The 18,569-nt window shown below is 47.8% G+C and overlaps 1 protein-coding gene across 2 annotated transcripts in view; it reads right to left on the bottom strand.

Moving 5' to 3' along the window:
* Nucleotides 1-18,569, bottom strand: part of LOC134936597 (adhesion G protein-coupled receptor E1-like) — a 291,441-nt gene that overhangs the window by 233,477 nt on the left and 39,395 nt on the right. The gene's annotated exons all lie outside the window — the stretch shown is intronic.

The raw sequence follows: 18,569 nt of genomic DNA, 5'->3' as shown, positions 1-18,569 counted from the left end.
TACTGAAATAGTAGCTATTATCTATTTTAGGAGAGATTGTTTACAGAGGCGTCACTGTGGGGTCTATTCATGAAGCAGTGAAAAGAGTGGAGACTTGAGCCTGTGGAGAAGTCGACCAAGGCAACCAATCAGCTGCTTCGTACAATTGTATAGTATGCAAATTATAAATGTTACTTCAATGCTGATTGCTTGCCATGGGCAACTTCTCTACTGGCTCACTTCTCCACCCTTTTCACTCCTTCATGAATAGACCCCTCAGTCTGGTGACACCTGGTCCATATAAACAACCCCCCCTTCCCCCCCCCCCACACACACACTCGTCCAGAAAAGGGGTTGTGGCTTAGCTTAAAGGGGTGTGGCCTCATGGGAAATTCCCATTTCCCTCTACTGTGGGCCCAGCATTCCTGGAGATGATGGGGGTCACCGCCCAACCCCCCCTTCCCACCCCCTCCAAGCCGGAGACTCACCTGCCTGCGCTGCTGTCTCCTCCTCAGTGATAGGAGCTGGGCACTACAGGAGAATGTCACAATACAGCTCCTGGCTCCCTGTCACTGCGGAGGTGGCATCATTTGGGTGTCTGCCCCTCTGAAGATGACAACCAGGTGCAGTCTGCACCTCCCGCACCCCATAGTGATGCCACTGATTGTTTATAGAAACAAAATAAATTACGGCAACTAGCATTTCCACCCATGGTTTTATTTAGGCTCATATTTTTACCTCGGCGCACAGATTCTTTTTTCTGGGCCTTCTGGTTTGGTACCCTTGTTTTTTTATTAATTTCCCTTCCTGCACGTGGACCCCCAATTAGTGTACCGTGTCCCCTCGCAAGGCTCGCTTTACTTGCCATGCTTCGCCAAGGTTCACATTCTGAATAGTAGTCCACGTGGATGGTAGTATGAAATAGTCCTAAAAATTATTTTAAAAAAAACAAAAACCTCATGTCAACAATATGCTGTGTTGACTATTGTCATGTTGGGAGGCAATCAGGAGACCGCCTGTCGGGATCCCGGCTGTCAAAATGTCAATGCCAGAATCTCAACAGGCGGTGAAATGCCACTGCTGGAATACCAGCGAGTAAGGCTATTCTCCCTCTATGGGTGTCAACGCTTGCCCCGCTGCAGGCATCCTGGCCCCTGGTAATTAGTATGTATTCCGTCATGTTAACCATTTAAACCTGTAGACCTGATGACCTTTGCAACCATATGCCTGTTGACCACTTTGTATCTGCCTATTACTTGTCAACCTTTCAACTGTCGACCTATCATCTGGATACCTTACAGAGCACTTAATTTAAATTTTGAGGTAAGTCTCACTGTCACATTTAAGCCAATGTGCGGCCAAGCAGCATGGTATCATGCTGTAACTAGCATCAGGTTATGCCAAGCTGAGCTAACAGCACTATAACCTGCATCCTTGGGTCCACTTATCATAATATGGGCGGGATGTACTAATAGACATCGCGGGCCATATCAGCAATGCTAATCACGTATGTACTACTAACATATGTGATTAGTATCGCAATGCGATGACAGAGGCCCTCTGCAAAGCTTGCTGGTCCAGTGGAGATGGTGTGCAGGGGGCTCTGTCACCTTACAGCCCAGGGAGGTGACATCTGCAGCCAGTCCTGGACTCCTCCACCTCCTCCCTGCAGTCAGAAGGATAGCTGGTTGTGTTGTTGGGGGAGGAGGAGGTTGGGATCCGGAACCGAGACAGGAAGCTGCCTGCACACAGGTATAGGGGGGGGGCGGGGGGCGGCGTGAGCGGCACTGGGCGGCGGAGGTGGCGGGATGCAGCGGGATGTGGTAAGAAGCCCATAGGCATCTATAGGGTAATGCCATAAAAAGCTAGTTCATTTGAAAATGCGGTATAAACAGTGTTTTTACCGCCAGTGCATCCAGAGGGGTCGGAACGTGGGGGGGGGGGGGGCAAGAGGGCAGCTTGCCCCCCACAAAATTGACAGAGGCGCCAGGGGTGGCATGGAGAGTGCGGAGGTTTGTTTGCAGAAGCGTCGGAACAGGGGGCAGGTGAGTTGGAGGTGTGGATGAGCTATTACCTCCGGATCCCTGTGGGCAGCACCTCCTTTAAATGCAGTCTGATGCTGCCGCGTACTGTCCCATGTCCTGTCCTAGCCGGCTTTCTGTCACTGATGCATAACGGAGGAGGAGGTGTGGCCATGCTGAGCCTGCTGGTACATCCCGGGATCAAAGCCACGCCTCCTCCCTGTAATGCATCAGTGAGAGAAAGCTGCAGCAGACTGCTTAAAAAGGAGAAGCCGTCCGTCCGTTCGGATCCAGAGGTAAGCAAATCCCCGGGTGCCCCCCCAGTTGCAAACCATTCTGGCGCCCCTGAGTGCATCCCATCCATGAAATGAAAAGTGCCCCCATACATTTAATACAAAATGAGACTTGAAGAAAATAGGATTTTAATTACCTACTGGTAAATCCTTTTCTCGTAGTCCATAGAGGATGTTGGGGTCCACATTAGTACCATGGGGTATAGACGGGTTCACTAGGAACCACTGGCACTTTAAGAGTTTAATAGTGTGGGCTGGCTCCTCCCTCTATGCCCCTCCTACCAGACTCAGTCTAGAAACTGTGCCCGAGGAGACGGACAACTTTGAGAGAAGGATTTTACACAGATAGTGGCGAGATTCACACCAGCTCACACAAACAAGGCAAACAAAGCTAACTAGCTTGAAAACTCAGCAACAGCTGAATAACATTACTGAACCAAGTAATAACACAGTACTTAACTAAGAACAAAGCAGTACTGACCAAGTAACCACTGCAGGACAACGAAGCGCTTGGCAGGCGACCAGCATCCTCTACGGACTACGAGAAAAGGATTTACCGGTAGGTAATTAAAATCCTATTTTCTCTTTCGTCCTAGAGGATGCTGGGGTCCACATTAGTATCATGGGGATGTACCAAAGCTCCCAGAACGGGAGGGAGAGCGCGGAGGCTCCTGCAGAACTGATTGACCAAACTTCAGGTCCTCAGATGCCAAAGTATCGAACTTGTAGAAGTTAGCAAATGTGTTCGACCCTGACCAAATAGTCGCTCGGCAAAGTTGTAAAGCCGAGACCCCCCGAGCAGCCGCCCAGGAAGACCCCACCTTACGAGTAGAGTGGGCCTTAACAGATTTTGGGCACAGCAATCCTGCCGTAGAATATGCGTGCTGAATAGTGAACCTGATCCAGCGAGAAATCGACTGCTTAGAAGCAGGACACCCAAGTTTCTTGGGATCATACAGGACAAACAGAGAGTCCGATTTTCTGTGACGAGCAGTCCTCTTCACATTAATCTTCACAGCCCTCATAACATCCAAGGACTTTGATGTAATTGAGGACTCAGTAGCTACTGGCACCACAATAGGTTGGTTGATATGAAAAGCCGACACAACCTTTGGAAGTAACTGCTGACGCGTCCGGATCTCAGCTCTATCTTCATGGAAGATTAAGTAGGGGCTTTTACAGGACAAAGCCCCCAATTCTGACACACGTCGAGCAGAAGCTAAGGCCAACAAAGTGACAGCCTTCCACGTGAGAAACTTGACCTCAGCCTCCTGTAAAGGCTCAAATCAATCCGATTGCAGGAAATTCAACACCACGTTAAGATCCCAGGTGCTGTAGGCGGTACAAAGGGAGGCTGGATGTGCAGGACCCCTTTCAAGAAAGTCTGAACCTCAGGGAGGGCAGCCAATTGTTTCTGGAAGAAAATGGATAAAGCCGAAATCTGGACCTTTATGGATCCCAAACGCAGGCCCATATCCACACCTGCTTGCAGGAAGAGGAGAAACCATCCAAGTTGAAACTCCACTGTAGGAAACCTCTTGGATTCACACCAAGACACATTTTTTCCAAATGCGATGGTAATGTTTAGACGTTACTCCTTTCCTAGCCTGTATCAGGATAGGAATAACCTTGCTCGGAATACCCTTCCGGGCTAAGATCTGGCGTTCAACATCCATGCCGTCAAACGTAGCCACGGTAAGTCTTGATAAGCGAATGGCCCCTGTTGCAGAAGGTCCTCTCGAAGTGGAAGAGGCCTCGGATCTTCCAGCAGTAAGGCCAGAAGATGCACGTACCAAGCTCTCCTTGGCCAGTCCGGAGCAATGAGAATTGCCTAAACCCTTGTCCTCTTTATGAGTTTGAGAACTCTTGGAATGAGTGGAAGTGGGGGAACACATACACTGACTTGAACACCCACGGTGTTACCAGGGCATCCACTGCCATTTGAGGCACGCCCCAACGACTGGTTATCTCTGTGAACACCTCCAGATGGAGGCCCCATTCTCCCGGATGGAGATCGTGCCTGCTGAGGAAGTCCGCTTCCCAATTGTTCACTCCTCGAAGGAAGATTGCCGACAGCGCCACTGCGTGCTTTTCTGCCCAGAGGAGGATTCTTGTTATCTCTGACATAGCAGCTCTGCTCTTTGTTCCACCCTGTCGGTTTATGTAGGCCACACAATGTTACATTGTCCGACTGTACTTGAATGGCCCAAATTCGCAGATGTGCCGCTTGGAGAAGACCGTTGTACACGGCTCTTAGTTCCAGAATGTTTATTGGAAGAATGGATTCCTAACTTGACCACCTTCCTTGGAAGGTTTGCCCTTGAGTGACTGCGCCCCAACCCCTGAGACTTGCATCCGTGGTTAGAAGGATCCATTTCTGAACCCCGAACCTGCGGCCCTCCAGAAGGTGAGGCATTTGCAGCCACCAGAGGAGTGAAATCCTTGCTTTTGGCGGCAGACGTATCCTCTGGTGCATGTGTAGATGAGATCCCGACCATTTGTCTAGGAGATCCAGTTGAAAGGACAGAGCATGAAATCTTCCGTACTGTAGAGCCTCGTAGGAGGCAACCATCTTCCCCAAAAGGCGAATGCACTGATGAACCGATACCCGGACAGACAAGATATCCCGGACCATTGATTGTATCACCAACGCTTTCTCCACCGGTAGAAACACCCTCTGCACTTCCGTGTCGAGAATCATCCCCAGGAAAGACAATCTCCTTGTTGGCTCCAAATGTGACTTTGGAAGGTTCAGGATCCAACCATGTTCCCTGAGTAGACGAGTCGTAAAGCAATGGACTGCAACAACTTCTCCCTGGACGATACCTTTATCAGCAGATCGTCCAGATATGGAATTATGTTCACTCCCTGTCTGCGGAGAACAATCATCTCTGCCATCACCTTGGTAAACACCCTTGGTGCCGTGGAGAGACCGAATGGCAGTGCCTGGAACGGATAGTGACTGTCTAACAGTGCAAATCTGAGATAAGCCTGATGCGGCGGCGAAATCGGAATGTGGAGGTATGCATCCTTGATATCCAGGGATACCAGAAACTCGCCCTCCTCCAGACCTGAGATAACTGCTCTCAGAGACTCCATTTTGAATTTGAACTCCCTCAGGTATAGATTTAATGATTTCAAGTTCAAAATCGGTCTGACAGAACCATCCGGTTTCGGTATCACGAAAAGGTTTGAATAGGAACCCTTGTGGTGCATATGAGGTGGAACTGGAACAATGGACGCTGACCTTTCCAATTTTTGGATGGCTTCCAAAAGGATAGCCCTTTCTGTCAGTAAAGCTGGCAAGCCTGATTGGAAGATTCGGTGAGGCGGGAGTTCTTGAAACTCCAGTCTGTGTCCCTGAGACACAATATCCTGTATCCAGGGATCCAGGCCGGACGACACCCAGACGTGACTGAAACGTCTGAGTCTCGCCCCCACCAGCCCGTTCTTCAGGCTGTGCGGACCACCATCATGCTGAGGATTTTGAGGAACCAGAAGCAGGCTTCTGGTCCTGGGAACCTGCAGTTGCAGGCTTCTTAGATTTTGCCCGACCGGTAGGAGGCTTGGACTTTTTCGTCTTAGCGGTCCGAAAGGACTGCAGTGTAGATGAAGAAAAGGGTTTCTTCGTAGAAGGAGTAGCTGAGGGAAGAAAGGGTGACTTACCCGCGGTTGCCGTGGAAATTTACGCATCCAACGCTTCCCCAAATAGAGCCTGACATGTGAGGGGTAGGTTCTCCACACTTCTCCTGGATTCCGCTTCTGCAGACCACTGGCGTAGCCAGAGTCCCCTGCGAGCTGAGACAGCCATTTAAGATATCCTTGCATTCAGCGTACCCAGGTCCTTCATGGACTCCACCATGAAACCCGCAGAATCCTGTATGTTAAGTAAAAACAGTTCAATGTCACTTAAGTTCTATCCATTGTATCTAAGTCCTCTAGTAACGTGCCTGACCACTTTACTATAGCTTAAGAAATCCATACACAGGCATCAGTGGGCCTTAACGTCACTCCTGAAGCAGTGTATATGGATTTGAGTGTAGTGTAAATTTTACGATCAGCCGGTTCTTTTAACGCGGTAGATCCAGGGACAGGTAAAACCACCTTTCATTTCTTACAGTCAAAATACATTTCTGAACCCACTTTATCTACGCTTTTAATTCACTTCAAACTAAATCTACTGTACACCCCTTGAGCCTACACTGCTTTTCTCACCTGCATTTCTGCAATTCTTCTGCTCTGATTCCCTTACAGCCTCCACTCCTTCTTCCAGTTTCCCTCAACCTATTTACCTGCTTAACACTATGTCAAGGCTTTCTTATACTCCCCACATCACTCAGTGTCTACCTAATTATGTATCTTTATCCTTCCCCCCCTAGTCTCCTACACCTCCTCCTCTCTCCCCTCTATCTCTCTGTATTCTTTCCACTCCTCTCCTGTTACCCCACTTTCACTCACCACTGCCCCATGGTCCGGCTACCCCACAACTTAGCCCTGCTCCCTCCCTCAATCCCTTCCCTGTCACCTCCCCACACCCCCTTTCTCATCACACTGAACTCCCTCCCAGCCCACCTCCTGCAGTTTCCGCTCCTAGCTCAGGCACCCGCACCATCACTATTGTCTCATCATCCCTGCCCTCAAAGTTAATCTCACCTCATCGCTACAGCAACCCTGATAATCTCATTCACATCTCTCCGACAGACTCATACCCCCTATCCTGTGCCCTCTGGAATGCCAGATCTGTTTGTAACAAACTGGTCCCCACTCATGACCTTTTCATTTCCAACTCCCTACACCTACTAGCCATTACTCAAATTTGGATTACTCCTTCTGACACTACTTCTCCTGCTGTTCTCTCTGCTGGGAACCTCGCATTCACACACACACCCTGATCTGGGGGTCACCATGGGGGTGGTGTTGGAGTCCTTTTACCTTCTAGTTACTCCTACCAACTCATACCACCAGAACTATCCCTTACATTCTCTACATTTGAGGTCCATGCTATATGACTCTTTCAACCAGTCCATCTTAGAGTAGCTGTCATTTATCGCCCCCCTGGCGTTGCTTCCAAATTCATCGACAACTTTGCTTTCTCACTTCCTCTCTTCTGACATTCCCTCCATTATCCTAGGCGATTTCAACATCCCTATCAATATCCCCACACAATTCCCTGTCCCTAAACTCCTTAACCTCACCTCTTTACTTGGTCTCTCCCAGTGGACCTCCTCACCCTCCCATGTGAATGGGAGCTCACTGGATCTGGTCTTCACTCACCGTTGTGATATTTCTGAGTTTTACAAACTCCCCATTTCCCCTCTCTTACCACCACCTACTCTCCTTTAACCTATCTCTCTCTGATTCCCCATCTCTACCTCCCAAGGCTACCATCACTGAGCGTAACATTGAGGCTATTGACACCACATTCCTTTCCTCCCTGTTTGACTCACTTCTCTCTCCTATTCTCTCTCACATGCCCTGAACAAGTCACTTCCTTGTACAATGCATCCCTTACTTCTGCTCTTGACTCTGTTGCTTCACCAACCACTATTCACCCATGCAAGTTAACACCTCAACCCTGGCACACCAAATGCACCAGATATCTGCAAAAATGCTCATGTACAGTACCTCTGAGCGACACTGGAGGAAATCACGCTCTAAGGCAGACTTCCTCCATTTCAAACTTATGCTCTCATCGTTCAGTGCTGCCCTTTCTTTTGCTAAACAATCATACTTCAAGAACCTCATCTCCTCCCAGTCTTCCAACCCCCGGCGCCTCTTTGCCACTCTCAACTCAATCCTCTGCCCACCTCCACCTAGTCTCCCTTCCTCACTCTCTGCTGTTGACTTTGCCACTTACTTCACATCCAAAATTTACTCCATATGTCAGGACTTCACATCACACCAGACCATCAGCAACCAGCTTCCTCCTATCCCTTACCACCCCTCCCCATCCCTCTCACCAACTCTGACATCTTTATCCCATGCATCTGGTGACTCCATATATATGTTACAGCCTTATTCCAAACTGTAATAAATTCATTTTTCCCTCAAACTTCTACACATAATACCCCATAATGACAATGTTAAAGTTTTTTTTTTTGAGATTTTTGCTAATTTAATAAAAATAAAAAATACTAAGAAATCACATCTACATAAGTATTCACAGCCTTTGCTCAATACTTTGTTGATGCACCCTTGGCAGCAATAACAGCCTCAAGTCTTTTTGAATATGAAGCGACAAGTTTGGCACACCTATCTTTGGGCAGTTTCGCCCATTCCTCTTTGCAGCACCTCTCAAGCTCCATCAGGTTGGATGGGAAGCGTTGGTGCACAGCCATTTTCAGATCTCTCCAGAGGTGTTCAATCGGTTTGAAGTGTGGGCCCTGGCTGGGCCACTCAAGGACATTCACAGAGTTGTCCTGAAGCCACTCCTTTGATATCTTGGCTGTGTGCTTAAGGTCGTTGTCCTGCTGAAAGATGAACCGTCGCCCCAGTCTGAGGTCAAGAGCAGGTTTTCATCCAGGATGTGTCTGTACATTGCTGCATTCATCTTTCCCTCTATTCTGACTAGTCTCCCAGTTCCTGCCACTGAAAAACATCCCCACAGCATGATGCTGCCACCACCATGCTTCACTGTAGGGATGGTATTGGCCTGGTGATGAGCGGTGCCTTGTTTCCTCCAAACATGACACCTGGCATTTACGCCAAAGAGTTCAATCTTTGTCTCATCAGACCAGAGAATTTTGTTTCTCATGGTCTGCATTTTGGCAAACTCCAGGAGGGCTGCCATATGCTTTTTACTAAGGAGTGGCTTCCGTCCGCCCACTCTACCATACAGTCCTGATTGGTGAATTGCTGCAGAGATGGTTGTTCTTCTGGAAGGTTCTCCTCTCTCCACAGAGAAATGCTATAGCTCTGACAGAGTGACCATAGGGTTCTTGGTCACCTCCCTGACTAGGGCCCTTCTCCCCCGATCGTTCAGTTTAGGTGGCTGGCCAGCTCTAGGAAGAGTCCTGGTAGTTCCGAACTTCTTCCATTTATGGCTGATAGAGGCTATTGTGCTCATTGGGACCTTCAACGGAACAGACATTTTTCTGTACCCTTCCCCAGAAAGACAATCCTGTCTTGGAGGTCTACCGACAATTTCTTCTACTTCATGCTTGGTTTGTGCTCAGACATGCACTGTCAAGTGTGGGACCTTATATAGACAGGTGTGTGCCTTTCCAAATCATGTCCAATCAACTTAATTTACAACAGGTGGACTCCAATTAAGATGAACATCTCAGGGATGATCAGTGGAAACAGGATGCACCTGAGCTTAATTTTGAGCTTCATTGCAAAGGCTGTGAATACTTATGTACATGTGATTTCTTAGTTTTTTATTTTTAATCAATTTGCAAAAATCTAAAAAAAACTCTTTCACATTGTCATTATGGGATATTGTGTGTAGAATTTTGAGGGAAAAATGAATTTATTCCAGTTTGGAATAAGGCTGTAACTGAACAAAATGTGGAAAAAGTGAAGCGCTGTGAACACTTTCCGGATGCACTGTGTATATATATATATATATATATATATATATACCATTGTAAAAACGTGTCACATCAACATTTCAAGATCAAAGGCCTGGATCTAGGCAGGGGCATAGGGAGGGCGGTTCCACTGGAGCGCAAGCTCCAGGCGCTGAAAATGTTAGAGGGCGCCGCACTAACTTGAAAGCTCTCACTGTGATTACCTGCGCAGCCACAGGAGCTCCTTGCAGCCTCAGTTTGCGGAGGGACCAGGAATCTCCCATGAGCCTTTGTGTCTCACTCCCTGCACTCCGCCTCGGCAGTCACTTCTCCTCAGCTCCAGACTAGTCCACAGCTGCCAGTGCCACCCACTAATACAAAGGTCAGTGTGTGTGATCTGCACTCCGAGTGTATGTGTGTGTGAATGGGGGTAAAGGGGGAGGGGAACGTGCGTGCAATGTATGCTACAATCAAAGAGTGTGTGTGTGAGACACTCTGCAGTCCCTCCAACATTTTACACAAAAAAGGGTACAAATTAGGAAAAGGGGCGCGGCCATGGGTAAAGGGGGCGCCTTTCCCTATACTTTTAATGGAAATTTGGTGAGGCAAAAATCTTTACAAAGCCGTTTTTGGCCGGTACAGACCATAAAAAAGGTACTGTACAGGCCAAAAACGTACATTGGAGGCATTGGTGTTTCTATAATGGGTGCAGTGTGGGCCCCCTCCTCTCCCGTAGCCGTTGCGCCGCTGCTAGCGCACTAACCACTAGTGGCGGCCATTTTTCGGAGTCCTGCGCATGCGCTGTAGACTCTGGCACTGTGCCAGAGTCTACTGCGCTCAGAGCGCTAGCAGCGGCGCAACGGCTACAGGAGAGAAGGGGGCCCAAACACGGAGTCTGCACACGGGTCCCCTCCTCTCTAGAGATGTATGTATGTAGGGAAGGGAGCAGGCTTATATATATATATATATATATATATATATATAGATCCAAGAAAGAACGGCACTGGAGACAGCAATATGCAGAAATTTTGTATTCAAAGGCAACAGCCGTTTCAGGGCATCAGCCCCTTCCTCAGGCCCAATACAAGGTGATATAAATATATAATCACCTTGTATTGGGCCTGAGGAAGGGGCTGATGCCCTGAAATGGCTGTTGCCTTTGAATACAAAATTTCTGCATATTGCTGTCTCCAGTGCCGTTCTTTCTTGGATCCATGTGAATACTTTGTCCTGGCACGGAGAAAGTTGTGGATAGAGCTGTGGAGTGCCGACTGCTTTGCAAGTATATATATATATATATATATATATATATATATATATATATATATCCTCCTGATGAAGGTATCAGTAAACCAAAACGGTTGAATTTTTCAAGTTGGTCTGCTGACCTCTATTTGAAAGTCTGTGAGTGCTGCCATCTGATTTCTATATACGTACCACTTGCATTGTGGTTTGGAGGGCACCTATCTATTGTGTGCATTTTATGCTACGGAGTGCTAAATATACAATTTGGAGATATATATTTATATATATATATTTCTATGTGTGAGGTACATACACGAAACCCCCCCCCCCCCCCCCTCCAAATCCTGTGTTTGCCCCTGCTGGCACCTGACACACAGCCTACCGGGAGCCAGCTACAGGGACGCAGGCAGCCGCTTCCTGTTACTGGTGTGTGTGATGTCATGATGTGACATATGACATCACCTGCATGGAGAAGACCTGGGACACATTGCTGAAAGAAGGGGAGCAGGAAGATGAGCATGCAACAGGGTGAAGAGAAGGGAAGTCAGAGGGAATCGGGTTAGCTCTTGCCATGACAATGGAGGACGGAGTGACAGGGGGCTTAGGGCAGAGGGCTTACGGTTGGAGTGATGGGTGGCAGAAGGCTGGAGTGTCAGAGGGTTTAGGGCTACAGTTATAAGGACAGAGAGATGGGGTTGGTGTGACAGGGGACAGGAGGCAGGAAAGTCAGCAAGGAGTGAAACGGGATGGCGGCTGGGAAGACAGGAGACTGGAGTGATGGGGCAACTAGCAGGAAGACAGGAGGCTGGAATGATGGGGAGGAGACTGATAAGATAGGTGGCTGAAAAGATGGGGAAGGAGGCTGGAGAGATATGGGTCAGAAGGCTGGAGGGGACACGGGGCAGGAGGTGACACAGTCTGGTTTAACCTCTGTTGTATGATGCTGAAATTGATTATATTCCTACCCAAACAGGCATCTTCCGGACCATGTGATCTCCTACATGAATAGTGGATACCAACTGAAGACACCGTCTGCTCAGGTTGGATCACTTTCTTCAGAGGTTCCCCATTGCAAAGAAACCACCATATATGTAAGGTGTTTTTTAATTTAGTACACAGAAAACTGTGTATTCCATTTGTGGGATTACGTCAGCAGGTTGAAATATACAGAGTCGTCCATGTCCCTGTTTGATATTGCCCCTAATGTTTATTTTTATTTCCCTTCAATTTAATCCCATATGCTGGACACGACTCCTCCCTGGCACATTTGGGAAGAGGGGGGGAGGGGGTGCTGCAGCCAGCATGAGCTCCGGGCACCATGGATACTCGCTACACCTCTGGACCTAGGACCGAAACGGTTATGTTATACTTTTTTACAATGTTGGTGATGTGAAATAAAATTAGAAATGACGAAGTCTGGTAAGTGCACCCCTGGATTTATTTTTTATATATATTTTAAACAAAGAGTACCTTTGTCTATATGTCCACATAATCACCTTCTTCATTTAAGCATTTATTGTTATCTGTCCACGAGGTTTAGATTCTCAATGTTGTACTGTAATACCCCTTTAACATTCGCATGAAAATCCCGGGATTTTGCACGTGAACGCGCATCATCCCGGGATTTTTCTCAGTGTGAAAGGGTACAGGGTCAATTTCCCGGGATGAGCATCCCGGGATTTCATCCCAGGTCTCGTCCAGGGTTAGTCCCGGGACCGTCCTGGGAAGCTGTGTAGTGTGAAAGGGCCCGTCCCTGGATTCACTATCCCGGGACTGTTAAAAGGTCTCGGATTGGAGCTTTCTTGGGCTCTGAAAAGATGAAGTCATCTTTCAGAGCCCTGGGGAGCTTCCAGGAAGTGTAAGAGAAAGCCGCTGCGGCCGCTATTCTCTGTACGCAACCTACGTACTTTGTACACCGTTTGCGTACAGAGTCCCGTACCGTGTACGGACTTTGTGTACAAATGCCGCGCTGGGGGTACAAAGTACACACAGCGCAAAAAACCCAGAGATACACCGCAAACCCTATAAAAATAACAAAAATGTAATTCGCCAAACATGTTGTGTTGATTCTTCTTCACCCCTCCCTTTTGTTGACTAGTGTGACCTCATCTATGTGAGCCAGAAAAGGCCATTTCTAATGACATACATATGCATTTGCAGGGATATCCTGGGATCAGTGTGAATGGGGCTGTCCCGGGTCGATCCCAGGTCTTAGTGCAGTGTGAAAGGGGTCAGTCCCGGGAATGCATCCCGGGACGCATCCCGGGAAGCATCCCGGGAGTGACCCGGGAGTGCGAGTGTAAAAGGGGTATAACTAGGCTGTCTCAAATCCATTGAGCAGGTTGTTCACTACAATCTTCAACTCATCAGCACTTTTAAAATGTTTTCCACCCAGGAACTCTTTGAGCTTAATGAAAAGGTGAAAATCACCTGGTGCAAGGTCTGGAATATAGGGTGGGTGATCGAAAAACCTTCCACCCAAAACTTTGACAAGTGAGGTGATCATCATGCAGGTTTGTTCGTCCATTATTGAACATTTCACATTACTTTCTCACATTACCATTCACCCAGGGTTGGACTGGCCCACAGGGGCACAGGGGAACCCCCCAATGGGCCCCACTGCCTGGGGGCAATTCTCCTCTAGGGATCAGGTTCCAGACTGTGCACTAATTATACACATGTTACATTATACTGCACAGGACTTTGGTGTATTTTCTACAGTCCATTGCTGCTATGAATCTGGTACATTATTGTGCATGCATTAGCAGTATTTATTGTATATATTTATGAATGGGCCCAGACCATGCACTAGCTAATGGTTAGCCAAGCCTCTGTGGTGACAGGCCCCTCTAAGCATGGGCCCCTACTACTGTATTCCCCCGGTCCAACACTGCATACACCAGCTTCAATTGCCGATAAATTTCGGCAGGTCTAACTTTCTGCATATTTAAGAACAACCCTCCTCACTTCACATATTGTATCGTAGGGCTCATTTTAGTAACACACAACTTCACCAAACAAACCATAAGAGCACGCCACTCACAGTGCACTTAGAAAACAAGTTAGGGAGACCGCCCAACCATGAATTGTAGACGGTGAATGACCAGTGGGGAGGGAGTGTGCAAACAGTTTTTACTTTCTGAATTAACCACCTGTAATGAAGGCACGGCTCAGAAGGAGCTGATCAGCCGGACTCATACAGTATGGAGGTGGACCCTGTGAACTAGAGGCTAGCTGTGAGGAGGAAGTCCCCGAAAAGAGACAGCTTTGGGGGGAACCTCTTTTGTGTGAGACAGCTGGAGAGAAGAGACCTGAAAGGGCACAGATCCACTGAAGCCACACAAGCCTAAGGACGTTAATAAACAGTTTCAAAATGCAACAAGTGTTAAAGCAGGGATGGGGAACCTTTGGCCCTCCAGGTGCTGTTGAAGTACACATCCCAGCATGCCTTGCAACAGTTTTAGCATGGCCAAGTAGCAAAGCTGTAGCATAGCATGCTGGTATGTGTAGTTCAACAACAGCTGGAGGGCCAAAGGTTCCCCATCCCTGTGTTAAAGCCTTGAAAGACAAACTTAAGTTATTCAAATATACTGGGCCATGAATATTATTTTAATCTTGGAGTGTTAGGGCTCGGCCGGCGCCACCCAACACCACAGTAATACAAAAAATAACATTCATGCACAGGCCCACAGGAAAAAATAAAAATAAATCTTTTATGGCCCCCCAGCCAGGTCCCAACACCACAGGAATAAAATAACATTCATGGCCCAAGCTGGCCCCAGACCCCCGCAGGAATAAAATAAATTTCATGGTCCTCCAGCCCCCACACCACAGGATCAATTAGCATCTCCTATATATTAGCTCAGATCTGTGACTCTGTGCCTGTGTGTCTAACAATGGGCGGAGTCAAATGTATCTGCAGGGAGACACACCATGGCCTGTGCCAGCAGCAGAGTCAGGTACAATATGGCCTGTGACACTACCGACAGTAGGGAGGTGACTATGGGCAGCGGTAGCAGCACACACAGCGCCTGCCAGCACCAGCAGGGAGGGGAAGACAGGCAGTGTTGGACTGGGGAAAGATGGGCACATCCGGGGAAATGCAGTGATAGGGGCCCATGCTTAAGGATGTGGCCAGGCAATAGTGGAGGTGTGGCCAACCACCACAGAGGCCCACCCAGGGCCGGCTCTACCATTAGGCAGCTTTAGGTGGCTGCCTAGGGGCGCCGGCCACTGAAGGTCACCACTGAAGTCATCTAGCAATAAAATGAAGGCTGTCTCTGTATGCGGGTCAGTAATGAACTTTCAGAGGAAGGCATGGAGCACTGTAAGGAGCATACAAATATATGACGCCAGAATCCCGACTGCCGAGATCCAGAATGTATGCCGGGGAGGGTTAGGATAAGGATAAGGGGTAATGTTAATTAATTTCATTCAGAATGTCCATATTATGGTGGCCGGGATGTTGCTGTTGGTATTCTGACCGGCGGCATCCCATACCCAACCCCAATTAAATATGCCTACCAGACCCCATATATACAGTATTATACAGTATATAAAGAATACAGTAAATTTATGTCCGGCGCATGCACCACACACTCGCCAATACTCATTGCCTGCGGCTCATGGCCATGCTGCCGCCCTGGGGACACACGCGGAAGCAGCGCCATCACATCCCCCGCCCGCAGGAACGTGGTGTGGAGGCATGCCGCCCTTCACAAGGGACAGACCAAGCACTGCGGAACTGCCACAGGACGGAACTATACACCCAGCACATTTCTGGTGCTCCTTCCCTCTGCAGCCGACTCATTCTCTCGCGGCAGCAGTCAGGGAGTGCTCACCAGTAGCCGCATATGCTACAGCCACAAAGGTGTACATCGCACCTCCCACATGAGGCACACCATCACACCTGAGCCGACACCACCCTCCCCACCACAGTACCCTCTTCTCCTTCACACACAGGAATAACCCACTCACCCCTCCGCCAAATACTAGAGATGAGCGCCTGAAATTTTTCGGGTTTTGTGTTTTGGTTTTGGGTTCGGTTCCGCGGCCGTGTTTTGGGTTCGAACGCGTTTTGGCAAAACCTCACCGAATTTTTTTTGTCGGATTCGGGTGTGTTTTGGATTCGGGTGTTTTTTTCCAAAAACACTAAAAAACAGCTTAAATCATAGAATTTGGGGGTCATTTTGATCCCAAAGTATTATTAACCTCAAAAACCATAATTTACACTCATTTTCAGTCTATTCTGAATACCTCACACCTCACAATATTATTTTTAGTCCTAAAATTTGCACCGAGGTCGCTGTGTGAGTAAGATAAGCGACCCTAGTGGCCGACACAAACACCGGGCCCATCTAGGAGTGGCACTGCAGTGTCACGCAGGATGTCCCTTCCAAAAAACCCTCCCCAAACAGCACATGACGCAAAGAAAAAAAGAGGCGCAATGAGGTAGCTGTGTGAGTAAGATTAGCGACCCTAGTGGCCGACACAAACACCGGGCCCATCTAGGAGTGGCACTGCAGTGTCACGCAGGATGGCCCTTCCAAAAAACCCTCCCCAAACAGCACATGACGCAAAGAAAAAAAGAGGCGCAATGAGGTAGCTGTGTGAGTAAGATTAGCGACCCTAGTGGCCGACACAAACACCGGGCCCATCTAGGAGTGGCACTGCAGTGTCACGCAGGATGGCCCTTCCAAAAAACCCTCCCCAAACAGCACATGACGCAAAGAAAAAAAGAGGCTTTTTACTGATATTTGGTGTTTTGGATTTGACATGCTCTGTACTATGACATTGGGCATCGGCCTTGGCAGACGACGTTGCTGGCATTTCATCGTCTCGGCCATGACTAGTGGCAGCAGCTTCAGCACGAGGTGGAAGTGGATCTTGATCTTTCTCTAATTTTGGAACCTCAACATTTTTGTTCTCCATATTTTAATAGGCACAACTAAAAGGCACCTCAGGTAAACAATGGAGATGGATGGATTGGATACTAGTAGTATACAATTATGGACGGGCTGCCGAGTGCCGACACAGAGGTAGCCACAGCCGTGAACTACCGCACTGTACTGTGTCTGCTGCTAATATATAGACTGGTTGATAAAGAGATAGTATACTCGTAACTAGTATGTATGTATAAAGAAAGAAAAAAAAACCACGGTTAGGTGGTATATACAATTATGGACGGGCTGCCGAGTGCCGACACAGAGGTAGCCACAGCCGTGAACTACCGCACTGTACTGTGTCTGCTGCTAATATATAGACTGGTTGATAAAGAGATAGTATACTCGTAACTAGTATGTATGTATAAAGAAAGAAAAAAAAACCACGGTTAGGTGGTATATACAATTATGGACGGGCTGCCGAGTGCCGACACAGAGGTAGCCACAGCCGTGAACTACCGCACTGTACTGTGTCTGCTGCTAATATATAGACTGGTTGATAAAGAGATAGTATACTCGTAACTAGTATGTATGTATAAAGAAAGAAAAAAAAACCACGGTTAGGTGGTATATACAATTATGGACGGGCTGCCGAGTGCCGACACAGAGGTAGCCACAGCCGTGAACTACCGCACTGTACTGTGTCTGCTGCTAATATATAGACTGGTTGATAAAGAGATAGTATACTCGTAACTAGTATGTATGTATAAAGAAAGAAAAAAAAACCACGGTTAGGTGGTATATACAATTATGGACGGGCTGCCGAGTGCCGACACAGAGGTAGCCACAGCCGTGAACTACCGCACTGTACTGTGTCTGCTGCTAATATATAGACTGGTTGATAAAGAGATAGTATACTCGTAACTAGTATGTATGTATAAAGAAAGAAAAAAAAACCACGGTTAGGTGGTATATACAATTATGGACGGGCTGCCGAGTGCCGACACAGAGGTAGCCACAGCCGTGAACTACCGCACTGTACTGTGTCTGCTGCTAATATATAGACTGGTTGATAAAGAGATAGTATACTCGTAACTAGTATGTATGTATAAAGAAAGAAAAAAAAACCACGGTTAGGTGGTATATACAATTATGGACGGGCTGCCGAGTGCCGACACAGAGGTAGCCACAGCCGTGAACTACCGCACTGTACTGTGTCTGCTGCTAATATATAGACTGGTTGATAAAGAGATAGTATACTCGTAACTAGTATGTATGTATAAAGAAAGAAAAAAAAACCACGGTTAGGTGGTATATACAATTATGGACGGGCTGCCGAGTGCCGACACAGAGGTAGCCACAGCCGTGAACTACCGCACTGTACTGTGTCTGCTGCTAATATATAGACTGGTTGATAAAGAGATAGTATACTCGTAACTAGTATGTATGTATAAAGAAAGAAAAAAAAACCACGGTTAGGTGGTATATACAATTATGGACGGGCTGCCGAGTGCCGACACAGAGGTAGCCACAGCCGTGAACTACCGCACTGTACTGTGTCTGCTGCTAATATATAGACTGGTTGATAAAGAGATAGTATACTCGTAACTAGTATGTATGTATAAAGAAAGAAAAAAA

Source organism: Pseudophryne corroboree, chromosome 6 (genome assembly GCF_028390025.1).
Source record: "Pseudophryne corroboree isolate aPseCor3 chromosome 6, aPseCor3.hap2, whole genome shotgun sequence".
NCBI classification, from domain to species: Eukaryota; Metazoa; Chordata; class Amphibia; order Anura; family Myobatrachidae; genus Pseudophryne; species Pseudophryne corroboree.
Note: the sequence above shows the minus strand (reverse complement) of the source record. Positions and strands in the feature narration are given on the sequence as shown.